The sequence below is a fragment of the Acinonyx jubatus genome, chromosome A3, assembly GCF_027475565.1.
Source record: "Acinonyx jubatus isolate Ajub_Pintada_27869175 chromosome A3, VMU_Ajub_asm_v1.0, whole genome shotgun sequence".
NCBI lineage: Eukaryota > Metazoa > Chordata > Mammalia > Carnivora > Felidae > Acinonyx > Acinonyx jubatus.
In genome coordinates, this window is record NC_069388.1 from 32664057 (window position 1) to 32689563 (window position 25507).

At 37.2% G+C, this 25507-nt stretch overlaps 1 long non-coding RNA gene across 1 annotated transcript in view; it reads left to right on the forward strand.

Annotated features, from left to right (window-relative positions):
• LOC128311152 (uncharacterized) overlaps positions 1-25507 on the forward strand; it is a 663249-nt gene that overhangs the window by 370043 nt on the left and 267699 nt on the right. The window contains exon 4 of the long non-coding RNA XR_008289203.1: positions 15446-15547. This is a non-coding gene — a long non-coding RNA (uncharacterized LOC128311152). The remainder of the gene's footprint in view (positions 1-15445; positions 15548-25507) is intronic.

Consider the following 25507-nt stretch of genomic DNA (forward strand, 5'->3'; position numbering starts at 1 on the left):
TTTGCTCAAATTTTTCCACTACTGGCTATTGAGGACTTTTTCAGATGATGTTTGTGCCCCTTTGGCATTTCCCATCTTTTTTTTTTTTTCTTGTTTATTTTAACACTTCCTTACTTTCCAGTACTAAGAGATGCTCCAGGCTCATTTTGTATATTTCCTGCTGTTGCCATATAATCAGCCATTTCTCCAGGGATCCCTGGTTCCTTTGGAGAATAGCATTGGAAACTAACATTTGGGTGCTGGATGTCCTTGTTGCTTCTGAGGTGTGACTGTTTCTAGGTTATCTCAGCTGACAATTCAAGAAAGTATTTGTGTGTGTATTAATTCATGTATATATACATACGTAAAAAATTTATATACGTCCATATTGTCTATCTATATTAAACTAAATGTAAGCTCAGACATGTCAAAGACATTAGCAATGATATTTAAAGGGTTTGCAAGAAGATGCCAGAATTGTCTAGAAATGAGCAGGTTACACGTACTGTTATAAATGTTCACACCTGTTGCATTTATATTATTTCTGCTTGCTACCATGTCAGTGAAACTCTGGGAGTACTTTCTTTGCAACTAGTGTTAACATTTTCCATTGTTTAGGTTTTACTGATTAGACTTGTGAGCCAATCAAAATAAATTTTGATTGTTTTATGATCCTTATTACTACTGATTTCACCCTTGGAACAAACCTAATAAAACAAGTTGAAAACTGAAGAGAGAGAGAAAGAGAGAGAGAGAGAGAGAGAGAGAGAGAGAGAGAGAGAGAGAGAGATACAGATGTCTCTAACTCAAATCCAGTACCACGTCATTCTGTCCTCTCCACTGCCTTGCTTGTATGTAACCTCCCACCCTAACACACCTGTAGTGACAAACCATCCTCTATGAATTATACAATCCTTGTGTATATATATAGTGGTTTCAAAAATTGTATCTCAGGGGTGCCTGGATGGCTCAGTGGGTTAAGTGTCTGACTTCGGCTCAGGTCATCATCTTGCAGTTCGTAGGTTTGAGCCCTGCATCAGGCTCTGTGCTGACAGTTCAGAGCCCGAGACTACTTCAGATTCTGTGTCTCTGTTTCTCTCTGCCCCTCCCTTGCTTGTGCTCTGTCTCTCTTTCTCTCAAAAATAAATAAACATCGGGGCACCTGGGTGGCTCAGTCAGTTGAGCTTCCGACTTCGGCTCAGGTCATGATCTAATGGTCCGTGAGTTCGAGCCCAGCATTGGGCTCTGTGCTGACAGCTAGAAACCTGGAGCCTGCTTCAGATTCTGTGTCTCCCTCTTTCTCTGACCCTCCCCTGTTCATGCTCTGTCTCTCTCTGTCTCAAAAATAAATAAACATTAAAATAAACAAACAAACATTTAAAAAAATTGTATCCCATACCTCTACTGGAAACAGCCTTGCCAACTAGAGTTTGATATTCTCTGTAGAGAGTATTTTCCACTGATTGTTGGAGTGGCAACCCAAATAAAGCTTCGTCTTCAGCATTTCATAATCTAGAAAAACAAGTCCTTCAAGAAACTCTAGGCTATAACATCCTGAACTTGTTTTTTTTTTTAAAGGGGGAAAATGTAATACATAAAAGTATAAAGGATATAGAATTATAAAGACATCAGAGGTAGATAAGACCCTGGAAAAAAATGGAGTGCATTTTTTCTTCCTAACTTAGTGCATTGCAGCAACTGCCAGTACATGTGCAAGACCTTTTTTGTTAAATCTTATCGCTTATCATTTTGTGTCTTATCACTATGGTTCCTCCTAAACTGAAAGAGGACCACCAAGCAGAGCTTCAGGTCCTTACAAAACCAGCAGTGTACAGAGAACCCAGGGTGTCCTGAGTTTTGGCCCATTTCCTCTTCTTAGGAAAGTACATGGCAGTACGTAAGGGGCTGGAGAGCCAGAGAGAATGGTGAAGCTGGCCACACCACTGAGAGGGGCTTACCTAAAGTTCCTAGTGGTCCAAGAGCTTTTTTTGATGGATTTTTCCAGAAATGGTACCCATTCAAAATAACTGGCAGCTTTGGGGGTTTGTTTTGTGTTTTAGCAAATGACTTCCTACTCATAATTTCGTATTAAAAACATGTTACTTCTTTCTGCTAAGGAGGAAACCAAAATTGCCCCATGTCAGAATGCATCACTGTTTTTTATCTCTTAAAACTCTTTCTATGTTTCTTCCACACATTCAGTTACATATGGTCTATATTATAATTTCTTGTTTATAATGTTGCTTATGTTTTACTGTCTAATCTGTACTAGGTACCCTTTTTGAGGATGAGGACTTGGTCTCATTGTTAGAGTGCCTGTTGTGTAGTACGTGGTTAATAGATATTGAATGGAAAGTTCAATAACATCATAGGAAAGAATGATTCAGCATTATGGTTTTTAACTGACAGATTTTTCTAATGAAACTCAATTTCCTTGAGTTTATTTAGATAAATGGCTTTTGTTATAAACATTCATACTCATAAAAGCAAGTTTTCAAGAGGTAGTCTGAGGAATGATAGTGTCCTTTGAGTTTCTGAGAGCTAAGTTACTCGTGCTTCCTGCCAGCTTTTTTTTCTTTTTTAATATCATAATATTCTTCATTAAGTTGTTGGAACTTGGTTATATTGCTTAGAAGTTCTTCCTGTCAAGTAATGGATCAGCAGTATCAGAGTCTACATGAGGAGATTAAAAAATACAAGTTCCAGATTCATACCCCCAAATTTTTGGATGCAACAGATTTGAGGTAAATCTTGGAAATCTGTCACTTTAAGATACTTTCTCAGGTGTTTCTGATGGGAAACACTGCTTCCCATTCTGGAATAGGTGGTTAAAAACTTTCAAAGCTATATTCTTGAATTAGCAACAAGTGTCAGTACTGAATCAAAAGTCATCTTCCACATGTGTGTGACATCAAAAGTCTATTCACCTCAGACCTCCCCTGGAAACCAAGTTTGGTTTGCCTTATCACCGGTAGTAGCACAGAGCTGTATGAAAGCACCAAATGGCTGAAAAGCAAATGTATATTTGGAAACCATATTAAAAACATAGGTCAAAAGAGAAAGCCAATTTAAACACAGACAAGTGTTAAGCTTTTCATAGCATAGATTTATCAGGACTTCTCCTTTTTCAGTTAACAAAACTGCCTGGCCAGTTCTTAATGGCAAATAAATCTGGGGTTTCCAGCATTTAGGAAAGGTGACTTATTGCTTCTTACACTCTACCTATATGCCTTGTGAAACACAATCCAGTATTAAGAAACTGGCTACTCTTGACAAACTCTGAGCCTCAGGGAACAGCGCCATCTGCTGATTACCTGGGACATAGCTTACAGGAAAACTGGAGTTGAGTATTTGGGAAAGTGGTGAACGTTAATTATATATTTCCTGGCTTTCTTACCACTGTTGCTGTAACACCCTACTGCCAAGCGCCAGGCGTTCTTTCAGCTCATTGTCTGAAATGAGCCGGTATTAATTGGTGGGTGTTTTTGTTACTTAAGGGTGCACACCTCTCTTTGAGTGCCTTGGCTTTCACTAATTTGTATTTCAATATATTTTTAAGCCTTAGTAGATAACTCTGCCTGTAGGTGCTCATTCATGATCTAGGGAAGCTCAGCACTTGGGAGTATCTAGAATCAGAGCTATCAGGCAAGGCATAGCACCTTTGCCCAAGGAACCTTTGCTGGTTTATGGAGAATGTTCCAGGAGTCTGGCTACAATGGGGCTACGGGGAATTTCATTTCCTAAACAGTTTTTCTTTAGGTCCCAACAACAGCAATCCAAAGAGTAAGTGCTGCAATACTTTGAAGTTCCTGTACGTGCCATTTCCTGCTGGAACAGGTCTAACAGGGCAAAGCAGACCCCAGGGAAGCCCAATTTTGGTCAGGTTAAGTCCTTTAAGAAATGAGGTGCTATTTTTCCCATTGGTAGTTTATTTGTTTGTTTTAATGTTAGGGCATATCCCTTATAATATCCTCCCCAAGACCAGGAAAGGGAATGTTAAAAAGCATTACTGCATGTGTGTGTGTGTGTGTGTGTGTGTGTGTGTGTGTGTGTGTGTTCTAAACCAGGCCTTTGAAAGATAAACATCTGATGTAGGGAAATGTTGAAAGTAAGAAAGTCATAAGCAGGTTTCATTACATTTTTCTAAAAATATTTGGCTTTCAAAATCAAGCCCACTTAAAGTTTTCCTCCTTCTATTTTCTTTTCTTAGTCATTTCGACATATTGTAGGGGGTTTCACTGTGCCATAATAATGTTATTTTTATACAAGTTTTAATAGTGAAAATAAAGTCAGCAGACCTCATTGCCCTCCACACAGCTGAAAGTGCATTTCTCTGCCCAATTCTTCCCATACTCATGAAAAAAATACCAGACTTAAAATTAAAGTTCAGCACTTAAGCTCTTGTGAGGTCCTGTAATATTTGATCACTGTTAAAGAAAAAAGTCTATGGCCTATATTATAAATAATAGAGGGGAATAAGTGCAGATGGGACTAATTAGACTTTTCCAGTTTGATTTTACCATTTTCAAAATAAAACACTTTATTTTTGAACTAAGTTTGTTTTGTTCTGTATTCAAAGAGTGTATAATCCAATTTTCACTGCTGCAAGGACAGAAGTGGCATAAACACACTCTATTTTCTAGACTAATTTTGGGCCACCTAACTCCAGGTGCTTCAACTTAAAACTTGGCTAGTTTAAGTAAATCAAATTTGATGTTATTGTAATAATGATTATTAATAATAGTGAAATGTATTGAGAACATATGTTCAGCAATGTTTTTTTGTATGTTATGTACAATAATTCATTGAATCCGAACAACAACACTGTGAGTTAGGTACTATTACTTCTCCAATGACGTAGAGAGGCGAAGTAATTTGCATAGGAGTGTATATATCCAGTAAATGGTACACCAGAAAGAGACAAAGAGAGATACACAGATATAGATACATAGGGATAAGGCTGGGACTAGATCCCTTTGTATGCCCTGAGGATACTGCCTTAAATTTTGGCCCTTAGATGTCTCATCTATATCATCCTAGTCCTGGTCTTGAGATACCTATCAGTATCTATCTATCTATCAATCTATTTATCTATATAGACAGATGTAGATACATATGTGGGGGTTATGTGTGTATTTAGAGGAAGGGAGCAAGAGAGAGGGAATCAATATGGAGAGGGCAAATGATGTGAATAACATTAATTTGCTGTTCTCTCTTCTCTTTCTGCCTGGGAGGTTCTTGGTCACTAGCTTCTTGATTACTCATCTCCTGGAGGCTGGTGATAAGATTTGGCTCTTGCTCTCCAAGAACTTTCAATTTCATAAGCTAAGTAACACACACCCACACACACACACACACAAATGTCTTTAAAGTGAAAGAAAATGTACCCTTCAGTCATTGACATGTGGAGCAGGATCTTCCACACTTGGTGTGGAGGAAAAAGGAAAGGCTTTGGTAGAAGAGATAGCATTGTGGACCATTGGAAAGTGGAAATAGAAGAACATTTCACCAAGATGGATGAGCCCATGGTACTCTCTGTGCAGGGAACATGGGGGTATATATGAAATACAGAAACCCCATTCTATGTTTTCTTCCACTTCTTGCTATTACCTGTCTTTTTTGCAACTTAGATAATTTACCTGTAACAAGGTTTCTTTCTCTTTTCCTTTGGTGTGGGTTACTTCCAACATGACTAGTAATACAACACAATATTCAAGCGTTTCAGCTCTGGAGAGATACTGCCTGCTGTATGGTTCCCACTGCCATTTCCTAGCAGCTGTGATTTAAGGGATGACAAGAAGGTAAGAAAGGAGACAGGAGTAGGTCTTTGCAGCAAACAAGAAAACAGAGACAGAATTTCAAGGAAGGCAGGAGGGTACTGGAGAGCCATTAAGAGTGTCAGATCCTGCAGGAAGACCAAGAAAGAAAATGGCTGAGAAAAGACCTTTGGTACATCATATTGTTCAATATGTGAGCCCAACATGTGATTTTAAATTTCCTCATAACCACATCAAAAAGACACAGGTAAAGTTAGGTTTAAAATAAATTTCATTTAGGGGCACCTGGGTGGCTCAGTCAGTTGAGTGTCCAATTCTTGGTTTTGGCTCAGGTCGTGATCTCATGGTTTGTGAATTTGAGCCCATACTAGGCTCTGTGCTGACAGTTTGGAGCCTGCTTGGGATTCTCTCTCTCCCTCTCTCTCTGTCTCTCCCCCATTCACTCTGTCTCTCTCAAAATAAATTAATTTTTTTTCATTTAATCCAACATATCACAGGAATGATTTAACATGTAATCAGTATAAAAAATTACATTTTACATTCTTGATTTCACACTGCCTTTGAGGTCCAGCATGTATTTTACACTCACAACACATCTCAATTCAAATGAACCCCATTTCAAGTTCTCAGTGGCTCCCTGTGGTTTATGGCTGCTGAGTTGGATGACACAGACTTAGACAACAGTGAGAAAGTGTAGGTGGAGAAGTGGGCCCAGTCATCAAGTTCTAAAGAGTTAGCATAGAGTGGATGGTAAGGACCCAGTTGCTAAGAGTGTGAGAGCTTGGGCACATTTTTAGAAGGCAAAGAGTTGAGACCATTTTCTAAATTAATGCTTTAAAAAGACAACTGAGATGAGGATTCATTTCATGGAGACAGTCAACAAATGAAGAAAGAGAACTTGGAGATGTGAGGAAAAAGTTACAAAACAAGCATTTCCCACTGAGGGTGAGACCTGGAGGGCCCACGATGGTAACAGCATTGTGTTCTGTGTCGGGGAACAGACTTTCAGTTCTGAGGGTCATGTTTGGCCCTTGTCTTCCACAGGCCCACTGCCCATCCAAGTTAACTAGACACCTTCCTAGAGGCATTAGTGTTTGCACTTCTTAAGGGCACCAGTGGCAGGTGTAACTGGACAAATGAGATAGTCTTTTCTATGATACTAGAAGAGAATTGGTTATAAATGTATAGGCTTTCTTCTAAAATCCCAGTGTTTCAGTGGATATTTCCTGTTTTCATTAACTCCTAACATCCATTTGTCATTCATTAACCTATCCACTCTTCAATGGAAAATGTTTATTGAATTTCTACTAATTTTTTCTTGAAACTTTGAATCAGTGCATTAATTCTTTCATTCACAAACCTTCATTGAGTCCCTCACTCTCCTTTTCCATGAGTAGGACCAACCTAAGGCAAATTTTTACATGGGTGAAATTGATTTGGGGAATTTTTCCATCTTGCTTTATGAGTTCTCAGATTTCTAGTACTGACTTACACTTTTTTGACCTTGCCCAAAGATCCACGTCATCTAAACACAATGATTCACCACCAAGGTCAACACTGCCACCACCATCTTTCCCACCACCACCACCACTATCAACAACAACAATTAAACTTCTGGTTCTATTCTAAACTGTCCTGCTTATTAGTAGACAAAACAAAGTTAAAGCTCTTAACTTTTCCAGAAGCATTGGTGTTATAAAAAGAGAATGGTTATTAACACAAATGAATCTCTATTTTTTTAAGTTTATTTATTCTGAGAGAGAGAGTATGCATGAGCAGGGGAGGGACAGAGAGAGAGAAAGAATCCCAAGCAGGCTCTACACTGACAGCACAGAGCCCCATGCAGGGCTTGAACTCACCCATGAGATCATGACCTGAGCTGAGATCAAGAGTCGGCCAGTTAACCAGCTGAGCCACCCAAGCACCCCTCTATTTGTTGAAAAGTAAAATGAGTGAAAATATCTTCTTCTCCAACATTTTTAGATACAGACAATTTGAATATATTTTATAGTAAATACCTATACACCTACCACCTAAATTCTACAAATATTATTTTGTTATATTGCTTTCTCATGTATCTATCCATTTATTACTACCTCTATTCTTTCATTAACCCATAGCATTTGTTTACATATTTCAAAGTAAATTGCTTTATGCAGACATTCGGATATTTTTCATTAAACACTTTAGCAAGCATATCATTAAGTAGATTTTGATATTTCTTTTGAGATAAATTTGAAATTCAGTGCAGTGGAATGGAATCCTTAGTGTATTTTGCTGAATTCTGATAAATGCAAACAACTGTGTAACCCACACCTCTATCGAGATGGAGACTATTACCACCATCAGAAACTTCTCTAAGAGCAACAAGTCTTCTGATTTTATTTCTCCCATAGGTTTGTTTCATGTCACAAAAATGACATGAAAATAACTTAGGAAGAAAGGATACATGTGATAAAACAGTGGCCTGATGATGTGACTTCATGGAGGCTGGAAACATTAGGGGTTTAATGATGGTCTGGTTCCTCATGGGCAGAGCAGCAGTACACATCCTCTCAAAACCAAATACATTATCACTTGTCTGTGGTAAGAATTGGCCAAGATCTTGGGATAGGTAATAGGTGCTGCCAAGCTCCTATGCAGATGTATGGAAATGTGGCAAGGAGCCATTCCTCTCTGCTAACATGAGTTAGGAAAGGGCCACGGGAGACATGCTCTGAGCCCAGCTGTAATTCCAATCTGCCTTCAGTGGCAAGAGAATACTTCTGACATCATAGACCCAATCAGTGTCTTCATGATGCTGTAACCCTCTAACATAGTGTTAGGCCATTGTGTCAAGAAAAGCACAGATTGAATAAGGGGAAATTGGGGATAAGCAACTATTAAGAAACAACCTGTGGTCTCAACAAGTGAAAATAAAAATATCAGAAAAGAGTCAGAATATTCAGGAGCCTTAAGCCTGATCTTTTCTTGAGTGTCTTGTTTTCCATTTAAATCTAATTATCATGGATCCAAGATTATATTTTGCAAAAGGATTTAATGACATATTTTTAAATCTTATATATATATATATATATATATGTTTATATATTTTCATTTTTTCTTCTTTTTAATTTGTTGGCATGACATAAAAGACTATCGTAAGAATATCTTTCATTTGGGGTAAGAGCAGGTGTATTTGTTGTCTTTCTTGATCTCCTCTGTTCAGAGGAGTGAAATCATAGCCTTGTTAGTCATATCTTAACATTAGAAATGGCCATGCCCCTGTGATGGCTAGGAAGAATGGAGATTATGCTTAAAGCCCAAACCTCAGACTTGTGGGTATTTTCTCTTCTAGGTTAAAAAAAAATACCAGAAAGGAAAGATTTAACTCACTAGTTATTTTGAGAAAATCAATTTCCATACATACATTTAATTGCCCACTCATAAATTTATATTTCCCTTTCCCTCTCTGCATAATTGGTTTCCTGAATTCAGTTTAGCCCCTTGCCCCATGTTTTCATAAGAGTTTTTTATTCCTGACATTTGTCTGGTCAAGCCATTCTTTTGCTGAAAGAGCTGGTAACTTTTCATTGCCTTAAGGATGAAATCCAAAATTCTTAGTGAGACATTCAAGGCTTGTCAAAAGCTGGTCCCAAACTGATTTTCTAGCTGTACTTTCCCTGAGGATTCCTTCCCAATTTCCTCCCCTTTCCTTTCCATTTCCCACAATTCTTGCATTCCTTGTTGTTACCCTATGTGCATAAAATTTTGAGGGGTGGGCATGTGCAATTTTATGTTACCACATTTAGATGAGTGTGTGCCTATCTACCTATGTTACTGGCGACTCCTTTGTCAGAATATGATCTCCAATTTACCCTTCATTTGCTTTTTTAGGCTTTAAAACATAGTAAAATATAGGTAATATAAAATTTACTATATTAGCCATTTTTAAATGCTGCACAGTTCATTGACATTAGGTATATTCACATTATTGTGCAACCATCACCACTATCCATCTCTGGAATTTTGCATCATTCCATACTGAAACTCTGTATCCATTAAACAATAACTCCCCAATCTCCCCTCCTTCCAGCCCCTGGTAGCCTTCATTATACTTTCTGTCTCTATGAATTTGACTACTTTAGGTATCTCCTATAAGTGGAATCATACAGTGTTTGTCCTTTTGTGTCTGGCTTATTTTACTTCGTGCAGTTTCTTCAAGGTTTATTTGTATTGTAGCATGTATCAGAATTCACTTTCTTTTTAAGGATCAGTAATGTTTTATTGTAGGGATACAATACATTTTGTTTATCCATTTATCTGTTGATAGACATTAGGGTAGTTTCCATTTTAAGGCTATTATGAATAATACTGTTATGAAAATTGGTGTGCAAATATTTGAGTATCTTCTGGCAATTCTTTTGTGTATATATCCAGGATGGAATTGCTGGGTCAAATGACATTTCCATGTTTAATTTTTTGAGGAACTGCTATACCATTTCTACAGTGGTTGTTTCTACATACTATTTCTATAGTTTTACCTTCCTGCCAAAAATGTACAAAGGTTTCCATTTCCTCACATCCATGCCATCCATCCACGTTTTCTGTTTTTTGTTTTGTTTTGTTTTATAATAACCATGTTAAATGGGTGTGAAATGGTATCTGATTATGGGTTTAATATGCACTTCCTTAATAATTAGTGATGTTGAGGATCCTTTTATGTACCTATTGGCCATTTGTATGGCTTCTTTGAAGAAATGTCTATTCATGTTTGTACCCATTTTTTTCAATTAAGTTGTTTGCTTTTTCGTTGTTGAGTTTTAAGAGTTTTGTATACATTATGGATATTAAATCCTCATAAGATAGGTGATTTGCAAATATTCTCTCCCATTGTGAGAGTTGTCTTTTTAAGCTGTTGACAATGTCCTTTGATGCAAAGTTGTTAATTTTGATGAAGTGTCATTTATCTATTACTTTTCCTTTGTTGCCTGTGCTCTGGTATCACAGCCAAGAAATCATTGCCACATACTTTGTCATGAAGCTTTCCCAGTGTTTTCTTCTAAAAGTGGTATAGTTTTAGACTTCACTTTTTGGTCTTTGATCCATTTTCAGTTTTTTTTTTTATATGATGTAAGGTAAGGATCCAACTTTGTTCTTTTACATGTAGACATCCAGTTTTCCCAAGACTACTGTTGGAAAGAGTCCTTTCCCCCCATTAAATGGTCTTGGCACTCTTGCTGAAAATTATTTGATCATATAAGCAAGAGTTTATTTATGGGTTCTCTATTCTTTTCCATTGGTCATATGTCTTCCTTTATGCAAGTTTTGATTATGCACTGTTTTGATTATTATAGGTTTATAGTAAATTTTGAAATCACTAAGTGTCAGTTCTGCAACTTTGTTCTTTTACACGATTGTTTTGGCTATTAGAGGATCTCTTGAGATTCCATATGAATTTTAGGATGGGTTTTTCTATTTCTGCCAATAAAATATTGTTGAGCTTTTCATAGGTATGGAATTGAATCTGCAGATTTCTTTGTGTAGTACTGGCATTCTAATAACAGTATGTCTTTTAATCCATGAACATGGGATGTCTATTCATTTATTTATGTCTTCGTTAATTTATTTCAACAGTGTTTTATAGTTTTCTGCATGTAAGTCTTTCACCTCCTTAGTAAGTTGATTCCTAAGTAGTTTATTCTTTTTGATGCTTTATAAGTGAATTGTTTTCTTAATTTTCTTTTCAGATTATTCATCATTTCTTTTCTGATTGTTCAGATTGTTCATCAATATAAAAATGCAACTGATTTTTTTTGTTGATCTTGAATCCTGCTACATTGCTGAATTTGTTTATTCATTCTAACAGTTATGTGTGCTGCATGTGTGTTTTTTCTACATAGAAAATCATGTCATCTGTGAACAGAGATAATTTTACTTCTCCCTTTCCAGTTTGAATGTCATTTATTCCTTTTCCTTGACTAATTATTCTGGTTAGTACCTCCAATACTCATTTAACTAGAAGTGATAAAAGGAGACATCTGTTTTTATTTTCTCCCTTATGTTAGAGGAAAAGCTTTTAGTCCTTCAACATTAAATATAACGTTAGCTGTGAGTTTTTCAGAAATTACCTGTATTATGTTGAGATAGTCTCTTTCTATTCCTAATTTGCTGAGCCTTTTTTTAATCATAAAAAAGGTATCGAATTTTGTCAAGTGCTTTTTCTGTATCTACTGAGATGATATTACAGTGTTTTTTCTACATTCTATTAATGTTATATATTACATTGATTTATTTTTGTATGTTGAATCTTCCTTACATTCCAGAAATAGATTCCACATTGTCCTGGTGTATAATTGCTTTCATGTGCTGTCATATTAAGTGTTATAGTATTTGGTTGAGGATTTTTTACATCAATATTTATAATATATATTGGTCTTCCGTTTTCTTTCCTTGTACTGTCTTTGTGTGCCTTTGGTATTAGGGCAATGCTAGCCTCACAGAGTGAGTTAGGGATCCATCCCTTCTGCTCAAGTTCTGGAAAAGACTGAGGAGGGATTGGTGTTAGTTCTTCTTTACATAAGTGTTAAGTAAAATTCACTAATGAAACCATCAAGTCTAGATCTTTTCTTTGTTGAGAGATTCTTGATTATTGATTCAATCTCCTAACTAACCATGAGTCTATTCTTATTTTCTATTTCTATTTCTATTCAGTCTTGGTATATTTCTAGGAATTTATCCATTTCATCTAGGTTACCCAATGCATTAGCCTACAGTTTTTCATAGTACTCTGTTATACTGTTTTCATTTCTATAGATTTGGTAGTACTGTCCTTGCTTTCAATTCTGATTTTAGTAATTTGAGAGAAAACATGATAGCTTATAAAGTATTTGTCCAGAAAGGAAATTATAAAGGATGAGAAAGTAAAAAGGGAGAAAGAGAACATTTGGCCCTGAAGAACCATCTGAACTCAAATGACATCCCAAAAGTTTGTATCCACGTACATATCACAAAATAAGTACCTTTGAACCCAACATGTGAGATGGATCAAAGGCCAGTTGTTCATGATTGTGTGTCACTGTGGTCACCTTTTGTCACTGAAATACTGTGACTTGAAATGATGGCTTTTTCTATCCAGTATATTTCCCTAAGTATTTTGGAACCAAAGCATGGCTGAGACAACCCATGGCTGGTTGGCTTGCTGGTTATTCCTTAAAGAGGGAAAAATGAAGGGGACTTGAGTTTTTTCCTTCTGTTTTCCATAAGATTTCCATTTCTGCCTCCTGTTTGTACTTCACACAGTACTTAGAGGGCATCACTGAAACTCCCAATAAATACCCAGTATTTTTGTACATCAAAAGTTTCACAACTCAACACTTCAGGAAGTCTGATTTTATTACTTGTTTATACATTTTTCCCTTTGGCCTGAACCAAAGCTGTCTTTTGCCAAATTTAAATGAAATTTGCCCCTCATTGAATTTCAGTTTGATACTGAATTCAGAAGCCAGAAAGAGGGAAGTATGCATTTTAAATGTATCTATTTTTTTAATGTATGTTTCATAATATTCCAAGCCAGGTATATACAACAAATTGCAACACATTTCCTCAAGCAACCACTTACAGATCATACTAAATGAAGTTAATAATTATGTATTACATTTTTTAATGAGCAGTGAGGAATGTGCCTGAATGGTCCAGTTTATTAGAAACTTTTCCAGGAAAACTTCCTACCAGCGTCTCCCAGTAGAGATCACTTTCTTATTTTAAAGGCATCTGAGTTTACTCGTCTCCACTTCTCTGTCTCTCTCTCTCTCTCCCTTTCCCTCTCCTCTTTCAGGTGGTGGAGAGTCTGAGGATCATTTGCACTAATTATTTTTAGTTCCTCCTCACATAACACCTGAAGAGGGCATTCTATTTATGGGAACCAAATTACTTAGAAATATTTCCAAGCTCCTTAGCAGAGGTCAGTACACATATTAGCTGGGGGCAAAAGGAATATTCAAGCTCAGGCACCCCTTTTGAATTCACGGCTGGGATTTTTGCAGCTCCATGCTATCAGTCTGGTCCCCTTGGTTACCCTTTACCTTGCTCATAATATCCAGACAGCATGTCAGGACCCATCTCATCTCCACGTATCAACAAATGTTTGTGGAGGATCAGCTGTTCCCATGGTACCTGGGCTCAGGGATTTGTGTTGGAATGTGTGGTGTTTCCCAGACCCTGGGTTCCCAGCAACTGCTTATATACAATCTTGATTCTCTGCACCTACTGAGTCCTTCTACGATTTCATGGTGCTGCTCTGACACTTTCACACTCTGGGTCCTAACTCCCTATTACAAGCCACAGGGATTAATGAATTCCTTCCCTGAGATCTGACTGCACTCGCCTTAATAGGCCATTTGTTCCTCCCTGCTTTTTTCTCCATTAGGGTAATTTTCAAAGAAGCACTAGTAATCACTTTCCTCATTCTGAATCCATATTATAAAACTTGAATTGGGATACTTCCACTGGAGAAAATGTAGAACTTTATCTTGGTGGAAAGACTCCCTCCTTCTGTGTGTGTGTGTGTGTGTGTGTGTGTGTGTGTGTGTGTGCGCGCGCGCGCGCGCGCGCACGCTCGCGTGTTTAAGTTTATTTAGAGAGAGAGAGAGAGAGAGCGCGAAAGCACAAGCAGGGGAAAGGCAGAGAGAGAGGGAGACAAAGAATCCAAGAATCCGAAGCAGGCTCTAGGCTCTGAGCTGTCAGCAGAGTCCCATGCAGGGCCCAAACCCACAAACTTTGATATCATGATCTGAGTCAAAGTCAGATGCTTAACTGACTGAGTTGCCCAGGCACCCCCCTTCTGTGTGTTTTTTTATCCTATTTTCTTAGCTGTGTGTTTAATAGCATGTAAAAAACCCAAACTGGGTGGCCATGGATTTCATATAACAATAGACATAGTGTGGAAATATTTTTGAATAAAAATAAAATGGTGGCTACAATCTGTGTAAGTTAAGTGACATCTAAATAATAAGACATTTGAAACAAACATTTTATGAAAAAAATTCAAATGCTTCCCTTGAATCATGAATAAATTTATGGTAATGTTTCTTACATAATACTCAACTCCCCAACTTTAAAATATATATACCTTGTGTGATAGCTCTTCATTCTAAGTCTAAAGTGTGGATTTGAAAAAGAAGAATAAACAAAGAAAAAAAAACTTGAGAAAAATAAAAGACCAACTTGAACAGAACTAGCTTGGAAACTATAGATGATACAGATTCCTTTCTGCTACCCTTGGTAGGAGTCCCAGATTTACTAAAAAGAAGAAAAGACCCCCCGCCCCAAAAAAACACCCCAGAAAACTGAGATGCCAGTTAAATTTGAATTTCATATAAACAATGAATAATTTTTATCCTAAGTATGTCCCAAATATGGCAGGAGGTGTACCTGGTTTAAAAGAATTATTTGTTGTTTATTTGAAATTCAGATCTCACTGGATGTCTTGTATTTTATCTGTCTGCCTTAACCTTTAGAAGTTCCAATTCAGTTGAAGGTGAGTGGTGGAGGCCCAAATGACTAAATTTTTCATACCGTAAGCTCTGCATGGAATTCTATAAGTCAGGTTTGGAAGTCACCAAATTGTCATTTTAAGACATAACACAGACACACACACACACACAATATAACAGAGACATGATGGTGGTCTCAAATTCTGTTTCTGATAGATTTCTACTACAAATGAAGACAAAATTTTATCTGAAGTAAAAGAGAGAACATCTGAGAACATCAGAGAACATCTGAACTTGCCTTTGGGGATCCTGGCACAGGTGAGAAAATACTTGGGCATTTTTCTTTTCTTTTTTTTTTTTAATATGAAATTTATTGTCAGATAGGTTTCCATACAACACCCAGAGCTCATCCCAACAGGTGCCCTCCTCAATGCCCATCACCCACCCTCCCCTCCCTCCCACCCCCATCAACCCTCAGTTTATTCTCAATTTTTAAGACTTAGGCATTTTTCAAACCATAGTCTGAGCTATAAACTGGTAGGATTATAATCATGATGATCAATATTGTTTTGGCTGGCTAGCTTGAACTTTTGTTATCAAATATGGTTGGTTGGTATTAGATATTCTCATTAGCTTTTATTATTGATAGTGAAGTACAAGTTATAAGTAAAACCCAAAAAACTATATATATATAGTAAGTGCCTGGTATGGGGCAGTGCTGTCAGAAAATGGTAAATGAGATAGAGCCCCGCCTCTTCAGGTGCTTAAATGAGTGGTTTAGGATCACATCAATTTCCAACAGGCCTTTAAGTTTATTATGATAAGCTGATTAATATAGAGCTTTATATGCAAAATGCCAGAGTAATAGAATACCTGATTTCACAGAGCTTACAACATTAAAAAAAGTCTTTGCATTTTCAAATGTAGCAGCCTCAATATAAAGCTTTATAAAGGTGAAATCCCTTTATGGACGGTTGAGGCTATGTGATTTGGTGAGAAGATGACATTAAAGCTCTTTGTACTAACTGGGTTTATTTAATTAAGAATCAGTTATGGCATTTAATACTAGCTGATATGTTTTTATTGGTCATTGTCACATGAGACCTTTCTGGATTTTTTTTTCCTGTTAAGAATGTCTGTTGTAACCAGCCTGGACATGGGAGGCTGTGCTATGTGATGTGAAATAATGCTCCTCAGACACATGGGGGAATTTCGGGCTTTTTAGTGTAGAAAATCCAGCTCAGTTCCCAACTGTTTCATGATGTCTTTTCTGATGGTTACCGCCCACTTTGGGCTCTCATTTTCCAGATGACCACAGCACTCCATGCTGGACCATGTACTGCTCCAGCAATCTCTTCATAATGTTTAAGTCTGGTAGTCTTACAGTATTTGGGGAGGAAGGGGGGCAAGCACTATGTCATGGGCTTATGGACTTATTAAGAATTATGGACTTATTTAGAATAGTGTCTCCAGAAGAAGCCTGTAAGTATTTTATCACTTAGTTGTTTGACCTGGAAGTAATTTTGAAGATCACAACACCAAAGCAAGCAGTGTAGATAGTGAGCATCATTTGTAGCACCAAGGGTGTGTCCTGAGAAAGAGCCTAAACAAAAGTAAAACCTCAGTATGCCGGGATGAGTGAGGATTTAGGGGTAATTATTCTTTCTGGTTGGCTGGAAAATGTCTTTCTGAAAATTAAGTCCAGTATGCTACGAAAGTTGCTGTGCTTAGTATTCAGGTTTGTACAAAGAGTACTAATGCAGAGCACCTGCTCTCAAGGATCAGCTAATCCAGGTGAGGAGTTAAGAAATGTGTATGAAAACTTAATTAACAGGATAAATGGGCAGCACAGGAAGGTTATTTCTTGGCTCCAAAGGGGAGCTATTAAATGTGAGCTTCTCATTCTCTAGACTAGCTTATTTTCCTGTCCTGGTAAATACAAGATGGTGGATGGAACTGGGTCATTCTTTGGACATATTTCTTGTGGTCAATAGTCATAATAAAAAGAAAATAATAGCAGCCACTTAAGAAGTGATTAATACTTTCCAGATACTCTTGTAAGAGCTTTTTAAAATTTAACAGTTTTAATCCCCTCGACAACCCTGTGAACTAAGAGCTTGCAGAAAAAGAGAGGTGAGGTAACTTGGCCTAGTTTGCATAGCCATTAGGTAGCTGAGTCAGGCTGGTGGGTAGAGTCCATGCTGAACAGTAGTTCTGCTCTGCCTTCTTTGTTTCTGCCTATCAACTCCTAGGGTGCCTTCTAAAAAGTTACATTCCAGAAAATGTTTCCTTTTCTTTTTTCTGTTTATGATACGAAGTTGAAAGGAAAACCATCTGGTTAATGCATGGTACTTATCAGACATTCTTTCCTGGATCATTGAAATTTTGCATTGATGAGGCTGATACCTAGTCAAGGCCATTTTATGAGAGCTGGAAGAAACAGCAAGACAAACATTAACATCCACCTAACAGCCCATGATCCACAAAGAAGTTGTGTGGGATGCCAGAAGAAAGTACAGTTACCTGGAGAAATACACTGTAGTAGATAGGAAAGGGATATTTTTCTGTGAGGAACCAAGGTGATTTCTGTGAAGGAACTCTTCAGTTAACAACAAACAGGGGAAGCAATGAGCTGTCTCAGGCTTTGTAACATCTGTTATAACTGCACCTGCCTCAAAGATTTCCTGGTTCCTATTCCGGAGAGAGAAAGTCAGCAGGAAATGAGGCAAGTGCATAATGACTTCACGGAAAAAGATGGCTTTTAACTTCTTGGGTTTAATTCCTGACAGTGTTACATATCCCCCTTGTTGTTTGCTGTACTTTACAAGGTGGCAGTTTGTATAACGGAAGATGGGGGAGAAGAAAGGGACCTGTGCTTGGAAACTGTGTTTAAGGAGCACAGGAATGTCTGGAGCCATTGGTCAATTGGGTGACATCATTGCACCTGGCCAGTTAGTCCTCACTCTGACTCAGTGGGTCACAGGTGGAAATAAAGCATATCCCTACTTACCAGAACAATTTAAAGACTCACCACTTTGTCTCTCCTTTCTTTCTCTAATCAGTTTTTCTCAAACTTTAGAGTGAATCAGAATCACCTGGAAGGCTTGTTAAAACAGATTTCTGGACCTGATGCCCAGAGTTTCTGACTCAGTGTGTCTGGTGTTGTGCATGGGAATTTGCACTCCTACAAGTTACCAGGTGATGCTGATGCTGCTGGTCTGGAATTACATTTGAGAGCCATTGCTCTAATTGATTTAGACAGAAGTCCTCTATTCTAGGGCCTTTCTCCTATCAGGATTATCCAGCACCCGGAGATTTCCATCTTTTCTTCCTATCAGTACGAATGATGAGAACCTGCCTTCACTTTCCTCCTCATCCTAGCCCCAACCCCAGCCTAGCTCAGCCCCAGCATTCCTTTCCAACTTAAAGAAATTAATTAAATCACATTCCACTGGTTCCGGAAAGAAGTTGAGTGGCTGTGGCCTTCCCAAGCTAGTAGAATGAAGCAGACTTTTCCCCCAAAGGCCTCACTACACTGGTGATCGTACTTTAGATCTTTTTCGGGAATCAGATTACTGCAGATGGAATGCAAATAGCTTTATCCATCATTATTTATGAGACTTTGAACAAGTACCTAACCTTTCTGTGTTTTATGTGAAGACTATGGAAGAGTACTGGCAAATAGAAAGCTGCTTAAAAAAAAACAGTTATTACAATCAGAAACTCCTTGAATAGAATATATGCAGCACCATTCAAAGAAATAAAAAGATTATAATCTTATATGTGAACTGTTTATTATATTACTATGATTACAGGGTTTACTACCTTAATTGAATTTATATTGATCATTATAATGATCCAGATTATTTATTCTTACATTGTTTTATTCAGATATAATTAATATATAGTGTTATATTAGTTTCAGGTGTACAATGATTCAAACTTATTCAGTGATCATCAAGTTAAGTGGACTCTTAATCCCTTTTAGCTATTTACCCATCCCTCCCCTCTGTGAAGCACCAGTTTTCCATATTTAAGAGTCTGGGGTTTTGTTTGTTTGTTTCTTTTTTTCTTTGTTCATTTGCTTTGTTTCTTAAACTCCACATATGTGTGAAATCATATGGTTATTTGTCTTTCTCTGACTCATTTATTTCCATTAGTGTTACACTCTCTAGATCCATCGATGTAGTTGCAAATGGCAAGATTTCATTTTTCTTTATACTGAGTAATATCCCATTGTGTGTGTGTGTGTGTGTGTGCGCACGCACACACACACACATACACATATATATACACCACATCTTCTTTATTCATTCATCTATGGATGGACATTTGGGTCACTTCCATAATTTGGCAATTGTAAATAACACTGCAATAAGCATAAGGATGCATATATCTTTTATAATTAGTGTTTTCATTTTCTTTGGGTAAATACCCAGTTGTAGAATAACTAGATCATATGGTAATTTGATTTTTAAATTTTTGAGGAAACTCCACACTGTTTTCCAGTGACTGAACCAATTTTCATTCCTAACAACAGTACACACAGGTTCCTTTTCTTCCACATCCTCACCAATGCTTGTTATTTCTTATGTTTTTGATTTTAGCCATTCTGACAGGTGTGAGGTGGTATCTCATTGTGGTTTTGATTTGCATTTCCCTGATGATGAGTGATGTTGGGCATCTTTTCATGTGTCTTTTGGCCATCTGTATGTCTTCTTGGGAAAAATATCTGTTCAGGTCCATTGCCCATTTTTTTTAATGAGATCACTTGTTTTCTTTGGTGTTGAGTTGTATAAGTTCCTTATATATTTTGGATATTAACCCATGTACTCTGAAAGCTACAATTGTTTAAAGAAATTGAAGAGGACACAAATAAATTGAAAGTACTCCTTTCTCATGATTGGAAGAATCAATATTGTTAAAATGTTCATACTACCCAAAGAAATCCACAGAATTAATACAATCTCTACTAAATTATCAACAACATATTTCACAGAACCAGAACAAATAATCCTACAGTTTTTATGGAGCCACAAAAGACCCCAGATAACCAAAGCAATCTTGAAAAAAATAACAAATCTGGAGATATCACAAGCCCAGGTTTCAAAATATACCACAAATACGTAGTAATCAAAATAGTATGGTTCTGGCACAAAAAATGACACATAGATCAATAGAACAGAAAAGAGAGTCCAGAAGTAAACTCATGCATATATGGTCAATTAATCTACGACAGAGGAGGCAAGAACATACAATGAGGAAAAGACCATCTCTTCACCAAATAGAGCTGGGAAACCTGGACAGCTACATGCAAAAGAATGGAACTCTACCACTTTCTTACACTATTCACAAAAATAAGCTCAAAATAGATTAAAGGCCTAAATGTGAGACCTGTAACCATAATATTCCTGGAAGAAAACATAAGCCAGTAATTTCTTTAACATTGACCATAACAACAATTTTGTAGATATGTCTTCTGAGGCAAGGGAAACAAAAGCAAAATTAAACTATTTGAACCACACCAAAAAGAGGGCTTTTACACAGCAAAAGAAACCATCAATAAAACATAAAAGCAGCCTTCTCAGTGGGAGAAGATATTTGCAAATGGTATATCCAATAAAGGGTTAATATCCACATAATTTTCTCAAACTAAAAAAGTAAAATTCTATATGTAAGGCATATATAATATTTTAGTTACTTAAATATTTTTAAAGGAATATTATAGTAACAAAATGCATATTATACAAATACAATATATATTTATATCAGAAACTATAACAAATATCAATATTATATTAGGTATAAAATATATAATATACAATATCTTAAAATACATAATTAAATATATTTTAATAATATATTAATTGTATTCATGTTGGCATATGTAGAGTCCTTTAAAAAGTACCTATATTGGGACACCTGGGTGGCTCAGTCAGTTGAGCATGCAACTCTTGATTTCAGCTCAGGTCATGATCCCAGAGTTGTGGGGTTAAGCCCCATGTCTCCACACTGAGCATGGAGCCTGCTTAAGATTCTCTCTCCCTCTGCCCCTCTCCCCTGCTAGTGCTCTCTCTCTCTCTCAAATAAAAATAAATAAATAAAATGTACCTATATGCAAGGTGTACATTAAATATATTAAAATGTTACATATAGAATTAACATTAATATAGGAAAATGTTGAAAAAGGAAAATATCCAGAAGATATATTTGTATATAATATGTAATGTATATAATTTATTATATATGTTATTTACTATTTCTAAACAGTTAGTTGGTTCATTATTCACATTTAATCTATTCTGCTACATTAGTGTTAATAAAGTTATCCTCATTAATCTTATTGGAAAAATGACTCAAATTAACAAGTGTCATTAGATAATGGAAAGCTTATTTCATTTCCTTGGTACATTAACAAATGGAAACTGTGGTCTTGAAGGTCTTTGGTATGTATTTAGTGCTTTTCTTTAAGTGCATGTTTTAAATACGGAATGGTAATTAACATTATTTTTCACTTCTAAAGCAATATGTTAACTACAAAGGCTTTAAAAATTTGATATTTTCTGGGCTCTTGTTGAAAAGAGCAGTGTCAGCGTCATAGGGATCATTTTTAGGCTTCTATAATGTCTTACTGTTTTATCTTCTCTATCTTCCCACCATGGTGCCTGAAATTCCACTATTCCAGCATTCTTGATTTAATCACTATGGTTATTCTTCTAAGGAGCAGCCTTCTCCAAAATGCTTCCATTTCTTTTTTTAAGCTTATTTATTTATTTTGAGAAAGAAGGAGAGAGGAGAGAGAGAATCTCAAGCAGCTTCCACCATGTCAGCACAGAGCCCCATGTGTATCAGGAACTGTGAGATCATGACCTGAGCCAAAATCAAGAGTCTGATGCTTAACTGACTGAGCCACCCAGGTGCCCCAAAATGCTTCCATTTCTAAGAGGAATAGCTTCCTGTGAGTCCCATTATCAAAAGGTCATTTTCTGATGGCCTGTGATAGCTTTGGGTATTTAGAGTTTAGAGGCACCAAAAATACAAGAAAAGGAAGCTGGGGACAATTTTTTCCTGCTTCAGGCATCTATATGGCTCCAAAAAAAGGAAAAAAAATCAACATTGAGATCCTTATTAAGTCAGTCTTATTCTTTAATATTTTGCCAAACTGAAAGCTGATATCATAAGTTATATGGCCCTACTGAGATGTGTGACTTACAGAAGTTAATCTAAAGGCATGTGCTATTGGATATTGAACTAAAAGTTAATAATCATGCCTTGTGGAAAAAGCCATGTGCACAGAGAATTTAGTCTATTTTGAATCACCATTCAAAAGACACTGATTTAAAGTTGGTTCTATTTAAATCTCCATGTGTTTTAAGTGGACAACTATTTAAAATCAAATACACAGTGTTGATTATAATAATCCCTTCCATTTGTTCAAAGCCTGACCATATACAAAGGCTTTTCAGGGCATCTTCAGATGTTATCAAGGATGTTCTCTTATTTAAGACTTAGCTTAGACCAACACTGATTTGTAGGAGGTGATTAATAGACTTATTTTACCCAAGTAGAAACCAAGGCTCAGACTGAGGAGTCAAATAATATAAGCTTATGCAGATGATAGGTTGTGGATCCACAACTAAAATCAACCCCTTTGTGGCCAGTGCACTTTCCACCCCACTGTGCTCTCTTTGAAGACATTTGGGGTCATGGGATAAATAATATGTGCTTCCCGAGATCTGCAGATCTATCTGCACTATCTGAGTTCCAATCAAAGAAAAATTGGGACTGAGCAAGTGTAGCCAGATATTCTCTCTAGATGATTTTGGTACTCCCTCTGCATCTTTTAATGGGCTGAATTGAATGTGTCTTCCCCAAGTTTATATGTTAAAATCCCAACCCCTCATTACCTCAGACTATAATGGTATTTGGAGAAAAGGTCTTGAAAGAGGTGATAAAGTAAAAATGAGGCTGTTAGGATGGGCCCTAATTCAGTTTGATTGGTGTCTTTATAAGAAGAGGCACAGGGAACACGTGTGCAGAGGGACAACCATGATGAAGAGGCAGCAAGGGGGTAGTCATCTGCAAGCCAGGAGAGAGGCCTGTAACAGATCCTTCCTTCATGGCCTTCACAGTGACAACTCTGCTGGCACCTTGAACTTGGAATTCCAGCCACCCAGTTTGTGGTACTTTTTCATGGCACAACTAACTAACTAACACAACAACCCAAAACAATCTCTCTGAACCCCCACCTAGAAGAAGTAATGAGAGGGCAGCTTTTGGAAACCTCTCCTCAGTGAAGCTCTTCATTAACATATTAACCCCTAGAAAGTAGACCTTCCATCCCTTATGAACGTGTTTTCTTGCTTATTTACATTAAAACTTTTCTTTAGCCATTTGCACGTGGCATGTACTGAGCATTTTTATTCTGTATGGAGATGTCCCGTCTGCTGCCTCTTCCTCTTCATCGGTCTTTCCTTTGCCCCCCCTTTTTCCTCTTCTGTCACTGCTTACCCATCCCCTCTCTTGTTTCTCTCCTGTCTCCCTTCTCTCTGGTCTTTCCCATCCTCTGTCACTTTGTCTTCTGTTTTCTCCTCTCTCATTTCCCCGCTCTTATATATTCTGACATCCTTACCTAACCTCTCTTCTTCCTTTCAAAAAAATTTCTTAAAAAAAGAAAGATGTTCAATCCTTTTTACCCTAGTGTAAACATTCTTCGAAATAAATTATCCCATGGGTATTTTCTCTGAATTCAGCAGGCACTTACATGAACTGAATTGCTGATCCAACCTCTAGCTGGATGGTAGCCATCAGTGAATAGGTGTGAAGGCATTTCTGGGTTGGCACAGGCTTTCCATGTCCCCAGAGTCATACTATCAAGCAGACATCAACTCTTAACTATTCAAAAGTCCTCCTGCAGCCACTTTTATGCTAAATGTTGAGATCCCTGACCTGTTTCAGTTTTAAATATATTTAAGAGAGTGTGAGTTAGTGGGTCCAGCAAGGAGGAGGCTTCAAGCATTGACTAGCAGAAATGACTGAAATGAACAGAGATTTTTGAACTTATTGGTATACGATCAAATTGGAATTTGAAGGTTAAAGGACAGAGTGTCAAGCACACATCATGTCTTAGATACCTGTCTGTCTCCTCCAGAGCATTTCTTGCTGTATTTATGTGGGCATCACAAAATGGAGCATTGAAATATCAACACTGAAATCAACATTGCAGATTCCCCCATTCTGTTTGACACCTTCTTTGTAGGAAACAAATGGAGAAGAGCTTCTCGGCTTGTCGTAAAAACAGCACTCTCAACTCTCCCTTTCAGCTTTTTGGATTTCATCTTATATATAGAATAACATACTTGTAATCCATAAAAAGATTTCTTAAATTGCAGGAGAAATATGGCTTAACACTTCTTCTCTGGCCCAAAGAAAATAATTGGTATCCCAATAAAGTCATTATTAAAGGTAATGGATGGGCAAAGCCTGGAAAAATCATTTTTGAAAATTTCCAAACAGGCTGAAACAGGAAAATGTCTGGGTTTCACAGTGTTATTTAACAAACACACACTGTCTGCTCAGGGGACCTGCATCTCCTCAGTCATGAATTAAACATCATCTCATGGTGCCCCTTCTTGTAATGGTGGTAAAATCCATGACTTCCACATGTGGTTTCAGAATAGAAATAATAATTAAAAAAAAAAAGGAAACCAGTGAAGCTTTCTACAGTTTTAAATACTATAGGTGTTAATTACCAGCTTATATCTAGAGTGACATGAATACAGAAAGACAAGGCTTAATAAGGTTTTCAGACCATTAGAAGGTACCATTTGATAAAGGCAAACAAGAATCCTGCTCTTTTGATGGACATAGGTATCTTCCATATAAAGGTGGAATTTCAGTTATAAATCCCAGGAGGGATACAGTTGATATATTCATTGTCTAGCAATTATGGAGCTTCCTTGTGTCAACCATCCCTGAAAAAAGACTGCATATAACTACACCACTGCAATGCCCACACCTTTCTTAGGGAATCTATATTTACAGCTATTGCTGTAAGTCTAGAGAAGTGAGCTCTTTCTGCAAAGGGCCTTGCAGAAGCCTCATTTTTGTTCTACCTAGAATCAAAGTGCAACTGTTTGTTCATTTTAAAAAAAGAGAGAAAGAAGGGTGCCTGGGTGACTCAGCTGGTTAAGCATCCAACTTGATTTTGGCTCAGGTCATGATCTCATGGTCATGAGATCGAGGCCTGCATCAGCTCCGTGCTGAGCATGGAGTTTA